The 8670-nt window shown below is 42.8% G+C and overlaps 1 pseudogene; it reads right to left on the reverse strand.

Moving 5' to 3' along the window:
- Positions 1-1289: 1289 nt before the first annotated feature.
- Positions 1290-5241, reverse strand: LOC133769630 (homeodomain-interacting protein kinase 1-like; annotated as a pseudogene).
- Between the last annotated feature and the right edge of the window lie 3429 nt (positions 5242-8670).

Genomic DNA, 8670 nt, shown 5'->3' on the forward strand with positions numbered 1-8670 from the left:
TATTTAATTATGAATACTATTAAAATACCACCAGTACAAAACTTCTAAAATATTTTTAAATTCAGTAATAAATTAAAAAAAATTTTTTTGCAAGTCCTACATGCACTTATTATACAAGTCTTAATAAGAGAGTATTCAATTTGCTGCTGGCATACAAAGGAAGCTACTTAAAAGTATGAAAGCTATACACATTGATGTTCTTATCTGGTTTCAGATTCTTTCATTTTCTCTCCAAATAAACCAGATAAAACAGGAAGGGAGATGAGGAAAACATATAGGTGTGTTACTGAAAATTCATACTAACTTTAGGCAAAGCTCACCAATACCCACAACCTTTAGGCAAAGATCATCAATGCCACTATAGAAAGATATTTTGCATATAATAAAACAACCACCACCATACAATAATAATCACCTTAATGGCTTATCCCATAAAACTCAAGATGAATCAGAGAAAGACTTTTTAAAAATAATTTAAGAAAGAATTCATGGTGCTTCATTTTAAAAGAACACCTGGTGCTTTCATGGTAGGTATGGATTATCTCTCACACTAAGTTACCAGTAAGTGGCAAGCTGACTTTTTAACACCACTGTCATAAAAAGAGGAGCAACTGAGAGAATACTAATAGTAACACAAAGTCACACATATACCCAGTTTTGCAAAACTGCTCATTAAGTATGATGCAACATGAAAACAAAACTAAAACACTATTAAGTTTAAATGTTTCATAAACAAAGATACAGTTTTGAGGAGAAATGCCTGATAGTAAAGAACAGTCTTGTATAAGCTGCTTTCAAACTAAAAGAGACAAGTAAGTTTGGTTTTAAAATAATCAAAAAGTCAGACTTTTCGCACTTGTTATCACACTTCCAATCCTTCTTTCAGCATTTTTCCTCTGACACAACAAACTTAAATAAAGAGGGGCTTCACTTGTTTTTAAAAGCAGTTATAAATCAAGTCAGAGAGACAATATCTTTCAAAGAGTTAATTTCAGAATGATCTATCTTCCTTGGTAACTGCAGAAGATGGGCATCTGAACTCTTAAAATACCAAAAATGCTGTCACAAAAATAAAGAATTAAAAAATAGGGTGAACTTTTGGAGACTACATCAATGCAGTCAACACTGAGGTTCTCCAGAGAAAAACCTTCTGCTTCAGCGGGTCCCTGCAGAATGAGTTGCTGGCTAAGGAATTTCAGGAGAGAGTAAAGGAGTTCACCACAGCCCATTATTAACAACTCAGGGCCAGGAGCAGGCAGCCATGATCTCACCTCCCTCATGCTCACCAACTACAAGTACGAATACTGGCTTATCATGGTAGGACTCAGCGGGTATCCAGTGTAAACTCTTGAGCCTTGAGAGGACCCAATGTAGGATTGGTTAGCAAACTGGTCTTGGTACTGAGCAGGGGCCACACTGGCAGAAGTGAGGAGGCTGGGACCATCACTGACAGGGATTTAGTGCACAAGAGTGCTTGGGAGGGTAGTTTAGGCTGTGGCATGCCTTGAGGAACCCTTGGGAGTGAACAGATGAGCAATGAAGCTGGTGGAGCCCAATACAGCAGCAGAAGTGAGGGCAGTATACGTGTACAGGTGAGGCTGGCTTGGCAGGTGAGAAGAGGCTGGGGCCAGGTATGGGTGCCCCGCCAAGTGTCGTGGGCTGCCATGCTGAAAGGTGTAGGGAGCTTGGGAGTGAGGGGCCACAAACGCCTGCTGCCTGCGAGGGGCAAGGTTGCTGCTTCTCTCCTGAGAGGTTGGCGCTAAAGATTACTGCTGGCTCTGGCTAAGTTTGAGTGGTTGGGCTGTGCCAGTGCCCCTGCATTGAGCTCAATACCCTGTAGGGGAAATAGAGCATCCAGATGACAGCCCACTCACTGAGGCCATGCACTTGATCTCATTGCTCAGGAGACTTAGGCCTGGGTCACTACTGTGCAGTCACCAAGCTGTTTTCAGTGGAGGCACAATTATGGTGTGGGTGTCTGTGCCATCCACCACAACTTTGCCCTGGCTCCCCCAGAAGAGATCCACTGTTGCCCCAGAGAGCACTCAGGATGTCAGTGGAATATGGGTTGCTCAAGGAAGAGTCAGAGTCTGAAGAATCATTGACAGTGACATAACTAACATTAGACCTTGGCTTCAGGCCAGAGCTCTTGGGCTTATATCTGTTGTCCTCTTCCTCATCAGTGTCACTTCTGATGGTGATGACACTCACAGGAGGGCTGGGAGTATCTGGAATGAGGATTGGCTGATGCTGATCTTGGACAGGGACTAGGGAATTATAAGAAGAAGTGGTGTGGAGAGGACTGCTCCCAACCAGAGAATAGACTTGGGAAGGCAGAACTTCCAGAGAGGATTTGGAAGAGACTGGAACAGCCTGCTCATTCTTCTTTGAAGGGAGGGAACTGGACTGTCGCTGTCTGACAACATGAGCAGCACCAACATTTAGGGGCTGAGCAGTGGCCAGTGTCACGTGGTTAGTCAGAAAGGATGGCTGCTGCATGATCGTGCTATATAGGTTGCCATGAGAGTGGGCATTCCTCCAGTCTGCCAGCTGCTGGCCACTCCCCAAGGCCTCTGGAATCACTGCTGTGGGTTGGACAGAGCTATATAGAGCTACCCCAGGCAACCATTGCCAAGTTGAAGGCAGGAGAATTTGTTGAGTTCCTCCAGACCCAGCCTGCAGTACAGCAGCAGTCTGTTCAACCAGTGCTGGCCAGCCGGCTGCACAGCTCAGAGTAAAGGGCAGCGCATATTGTGGTGTGATGGTTGCTATTTGAGAGTGGAGAGTTGCTACCATTAGTGGTGTACAGCTTCCCTGTGTAAGAACTCCTGACTGAATCTGTAGTGGCTGAGCAGCTGGAACCTGGGGTACATTTGTCATGGCATTATCCATCCTCACAGGGAATCCAGAATGCTTTGCTGTTGCTTGCAGTCCAGTTTGGAAAGCAGGTGGACATACTATAAACATCTGTTGGAATGGATCTGAGTGCAAATTTAGGTGGTTCCAGGTTGCAAGGAAACACCCTGCTGGGCAACTCCAGGAACTGGTGCTGCAGGGTACAAAGCTGATTGGTAGTTTAGCAGTGAGACAACTGAATTAGCCAGAGAAAGAGTGGCAGCTGCTGCAAAACTGGAAGCTAGAACACTGGCCTGATTATGCACTGTATTGAGCTGATTGTTAAAGCTCATCATTAGGCTGGCGCCGTGGCTTAACAGGCTAATCCTCCACCTTGCGGCGCCAGCACACCGGGTTCTAGTCCCGGTTGGGGCGCCGGATTCTATCCCGGTTGCCCCTCTTCCAGGCCAGCTCTCTGCTGTGGCCCGGGAAGGCAGTGGAGGAAGGCCCAAGTCCTTGGGCCCTGCACCCGCATGGGAGACCAGGAGAAGCACCTGGCTCCTGGCTTCAGATCAGTGTGATGCGCCGGCCACAGCGGCCATTGGAGGGTGCACCAACGGCAAAAGGAAGACCTTTCTCTCTATCTCCTCTATCTCTCTCCCTCACTATCCACTCTGCCTGTCAAAAAAAAAAGCTCATCATTATATTTGTGCTTGCATTTTGGGGCAACATGTGTAGTGAAAGGACTCTTGATCTGACTCACTGTAGCATACATGTGAACCCTTCACTTGAAGATCTCTATGTTCTGAAAACAAGACTTAACATGATTGCTATGTGGAAAATCCAGAAGGTGGGTCATTGTTACAAACTGATGGTTAAGAATTTTCAGAGGAGTAATTCTCTTATCTGAGTCAACTGTTAACATTTTTTAAAAGATCAATGTATTCTCTTCGATCTGCCTTCTCTGCCAAATGTTTGTTCCAAGTCTGTAGACATATTCACCTGAGCCATGTTATCTAAACAGTTGAAAATGTACTTCTGAGCTTCTTTTGATTTTATTCCAGTCTCCACCTCATGTTCTTCAGGTGTCTCAAGTCTCCACAGTGGGTAGCCCAAATTAGGATCTCTGTTGAAGAACATAGTTGTTTTTGTCCCAGCACTGAGAAGATACTCAGCTGGTAGGCCTTGTGTTTGTGAAATGTAACGAATCTGATCATATTCTGAGGCACCAGGATACAGTGGCCATCCCTGGAATAGCTCAGCTATCACACAGCCCAGGGACCAATGTCAAGAGCTTCACAAAATTGCAATCCAAGAATAATTTCAGAGGCCCTGTAGTAACGTGACTATAGGTAGGTTGAGCACATAGCTTTGGAAACATGACTAGCAGAACCAAAGTCAATGACCTTCACTCGGTAGGGTTGGTGAACTGGATCAACAAGCATTGTTTCCAGGCTTAAGGTCAGTGTGAATCAAACCAAGGCTCTTGAGCTTCATCAAGGCTGCAGTCACCTGCTGCAAGATTGGTCTGATGTACTTGAGTGGCAGTGGGTTAAACGTGTTCTGCTTTAGAAAATCATATAAGTTCTGCTCCAACATCTCAACAATAAGGCAGGTGTGATTCTTATGTTGAAAGCACTCATAAGAACGGACAAAATTATACTCATCAGCATCTTCACTGCATAGGCAGGAAAGAATGCTCACTTCAAGCCTTGTCTGGCATAGGAGGGATGATTCTAAAAGGTTTTACAGCAACAATTTCCTACGTGCTCTGCTTCCAGCATTTAGCTCCCTGTCCAAATGTCCCCTTGCCTAGGAACTCCAAGACTTCATAGCTGTTGGTCATAGGGCAAAGGATCTCCTGCTGGACCAGCTGGTAATCCCCTTCTCTGCTGGAACTGCTACTCAGTTGTCACAGTGGTGGTCATGGTAGCAGCACCCACCACAGTCCTGTTTTGCGGCATGGGAGGGGAATGTTCTTCTATGATCTGCACACTACCGTTGCTGTCAATTTCCTCAGTTTTTCTTTTCTATCCACATTTTTTATATGGCTCAAGCAAAGTAACGTTGCCTCTGTGAGTCAGCGCCTGACCGCTTGGGAAGACTGAGGTAGCAGCACTAGCTGAGCTCTCAACAGCTGTTACAGCAATATGCTCCACTGCAAGGGCTGGGAGCAGGAGACCTTTGTTGTAAGCAGGGATGTTGAAATTTGCTACTTGGTGAGAGGTGTCCTGCGTGGCTGGGAAGGTTTTGCTGCGGGTACAATATTGGTCGTTGCTGCTCTGTCCTGAAACATCCCAGCCTGAGGGCTCTATTTTCAATTTCTTCGAACTGCAGAAGTTGACGATATTGATTATTGCGGGGGCGGTGGGGGGAGTGTCGGAACACCTGCAGCTGTGATGCCATACCGCTGGTGTGTCTGGTTCTCAGCCATGAGCTGGGCTGCCATGGGGAGGTGGCGAAGGTGAGGAGATCTGGGGCCCTGCACAAGCAGGCCCGGGCCCCGGCCCCCACCCCCGCCCCCTTTAGCCGTTCCTGTGCCTGTCCAGAAGGGGGAGCTTCCTTAGCCTCCCACGCATTCAACTACCCAGCCCCTTCCCACTGCCACCGCCACCTCAGCACCACAAGCTCTAGCCTCAGCCTGCACAGCTGTCTAGGACCACTATTGGGCCCCTCACTTGGCAACCAACATTGTCGCCAGACACTCTCTCCACTTTTCTAAAACTATCTACCTCTAGCCTATAGCAGTAAGCTCCCTCCCTATTCCACCATCTGGAAAGCTCTCTTCTAGCATATTCTCTCTCTCTCTCTCTCTCTCTCTCTCTCTCTCTCTCTCTCTCTGCCTGCCAGAAATAAATAAATAAATCTTTAGAAAAACATAAATAAAAGATTTGGAATCAAACCCCATAGAGAGATGTTGAAGGAAAACAAGAAAGAATGAAATGGAGTGAATAATATAGTAACAAAAGCAAATTCCACAGAGGAAAAAAATACACAATCACCAAGGAATTGCAAACTATAAACAAATATTATCAAATGCGATAAAGGAAATTAAAACATACATAGGATAATGAAAAAATAGCAAGACCAGAAACAAATAAGGTAGAAAAATGTGTTTTCTAAAGAAAAGAATAATGAAAAAAAAGCTAATGACCACCCAGAAAAGATTAGAAAAGATAATTTCAGAAATTAGTAATAAAGTATCAGGAATACAAGAATGATTAAAAAGCCAGAGAATGGTGTACAAGTACATCTTACAGTTATAGAAACCCCATTTATAATCATAACAAAAGTTATTGATACTCATGGCTTAGGAATAATGTCAAATTTTATAAAGGAAAAACTGCAACTCATCTCAATAAAGTAAGAGAACATAAAGTTAGTAGAAAACTTTGCCATCTATCCCTCAATACAAGATTGAATCAGTAGACCAAACAAATACATGATCATAGAAACATAACACATTCAAGAATCAGATACTGTGTTCCTAGGTGCTTTTCTGCTCAACAGTCATCCATTCCCAACCATCAGACACCCTGCATAACAACACTAATCAGGAGTCCCACATTCTTATTATTTGAAATAAGCAGAATGTTATATATCAAACTCAGTGTCTCAGTTGATATTTTCTATGTGTTTTCAGTTGTCAAGTCAGTTACTTTAATCTTGGAATTGCTGTTGATACAAGTATTTACTAAAATGGATTTTCCTAGGGATACTTCTTTTTCTGCAAACCAAGAATGTAATATTTTTCTTTCATTGTAATTATTTTCTAGAAATTGTGATTTTGTATTCTATTTCTCTTTTTGCCCCAAACTACTTGTAATGAAGCAAATATAGCATTTCTAGAAAAACCTCACTAGGCCGGCGCCGTAGCTTAACAGGCTAATCCTCCACCTTGTGGCACCGGCACACCGGGTTCTAGTCCCGGTCGGGGCACCGGACTCTATCCCAGTTGCCCCTCTTCCAGGCCAGCTCTCTGCTATGGCCCGGGAAGGCAGTGGAGGATGGCCAAAGGTCTTGGGCCCTGCACCCGCATGGGAGACCAGGAGAAGCACCTGGCTCCTGGCTTCGGATCAGCGCGATGCACCGGCCACAGTGACCATTGGAGGGTGAACCAACGGCAAAAGGAAGACCTTTCTCTCTGTCTCTCTCTCTCACTATCCACTCTGCCTGTCAAAAAAAAAAAAGATTCATTTAAAAAAAAGAAAAACCTTACGAAAACAGAAATCCATATTCAATTTTATGTAAATTAAATTAAGGAATACTACTGTAATATTAGCAGAAAGACTCTAACACAACATTATAAAGTCACATTCTTGTGTGGGCTTTTAACCTAGTGCTTAAGATGCCTGTGTCCCATACCAATGTGCCTGAGTCTGGTTCCTGGCTCTGGCTCCTGACTCCAGCTTCTTCCTAATGCAGATCCTGAGAGGCAGAGGTGATGGCTCCAGAAATTGGGTTATTGCCTCCCCTGTGGGAGAACCAGGTTTCACTTTCGGCTCCCAACCTTGGCCCTATCCACCATGGCCATTTCAGGTATTCAGGGAATGAATAAGCAGTTAGGAGCACCCTCTCTCTCTGTTTTGTCTGTCTCTGTACCTCTCCCTCTTTCTTTGTCATGCTACATCTCTGGATCTCTGCTCCTCAAATAAATATAAATAAATAAAGCATAAACCAAATCATAGTCACCCTTTAAAAGTATATATCTGTTCTGTTCAAATGAGAATGTTCTAGGAGTACAAAATAGCTGCTCAATACAATATTCATTAATATAACTCATCATATTAATAGCTCAGAAAAGAAAAAAATTCTATGTTCATGGTTGCCAAAAAGTATTTGAGAAAACTGAAGTCATTAAGAAATATTCTTAAAATTTCAAAAATATGAAATAATAGATTCATTCTTAACATGAAAAAATCCAAGCACTTATGTTCCAAAGATATCATTTTGCTTAATAGGGAAGCATTAGAGGCATGGCCTCTGAGATTAGAACCAAGATAATGATATTCACTATATCCAGTGCTATTAAATGTGTTTACTAAGTTAATTAATCAAGATAAAGCCATTCAGTGCCAAAAAAAAAAGTATTGAAGAAAAGAAACAAAACATCTCTGTTCATAGGTAACATGACTACAGATTTGGAAACCACAAAAGAATCTGTGGAGAAACCATTTTAAACCATAAGGGCTAATAATAAAGAATTAGAATAATGAAATAACTGGAGTTGGACAGGTTGTACATGAAAATCAACTTAAGTCTACTCAGGAAAACACCTTAAGAAAAAGAACAAGGGGTGTGAGTCTAAAACACGCAGAAAACACAAAACCTTGGTATATAAATATCTGTAGTTTGTGTGCATGCATGAATAGATAGACAACTTGGAAGAGAATAGGATATAGGAAAGAGATACAAATGCCTACAAAAATTTAGCATTCAATTAAGTAAAGAAAAGATGAACTTTTTAACAAATAGCATTGCAGTAGGTGGATTGCAACATGGTAAAAATGAAAGGTAAATATCCTACACATATTGTACACTTGAAGAAATTCCAAAATGATAATAGTTGTTAAAGAAAAGTGACCTTATGTACAAAGAAGAAATTTTTCTAAAATATACTGAATATTAAAAAGTATGTGTAACACACTTATAGGTCTAAGAGTCAAAGGGATCTCCCACAAACAAGACTAGTGTCTGCTAATACTAACTGATAGAATCAAAAAGGGAGAGAACGATCCAACATGGGAAGTGGGAGACACAGCAGACTCATAGAATGGCAGATGTTCTAAATAGCACTCTGGCCTCAGAATCAGCCCATAAGGCATTCGGATCTGG

The sequence above is a fragment of the Lepus europaeus genome, chromosome 11, assembly GCF_033115175.1.
Source record: "Lepus europaeus isolate LE1 chromosome 11, mLepTim1.pri, whole genome shotgun sequence".
Lineage (NCBI taxonomy): Eukaryota > Metazoa > Chordata > Mammalia > Lagomorpha > Leporidae > Lepus > Lepus europaeus.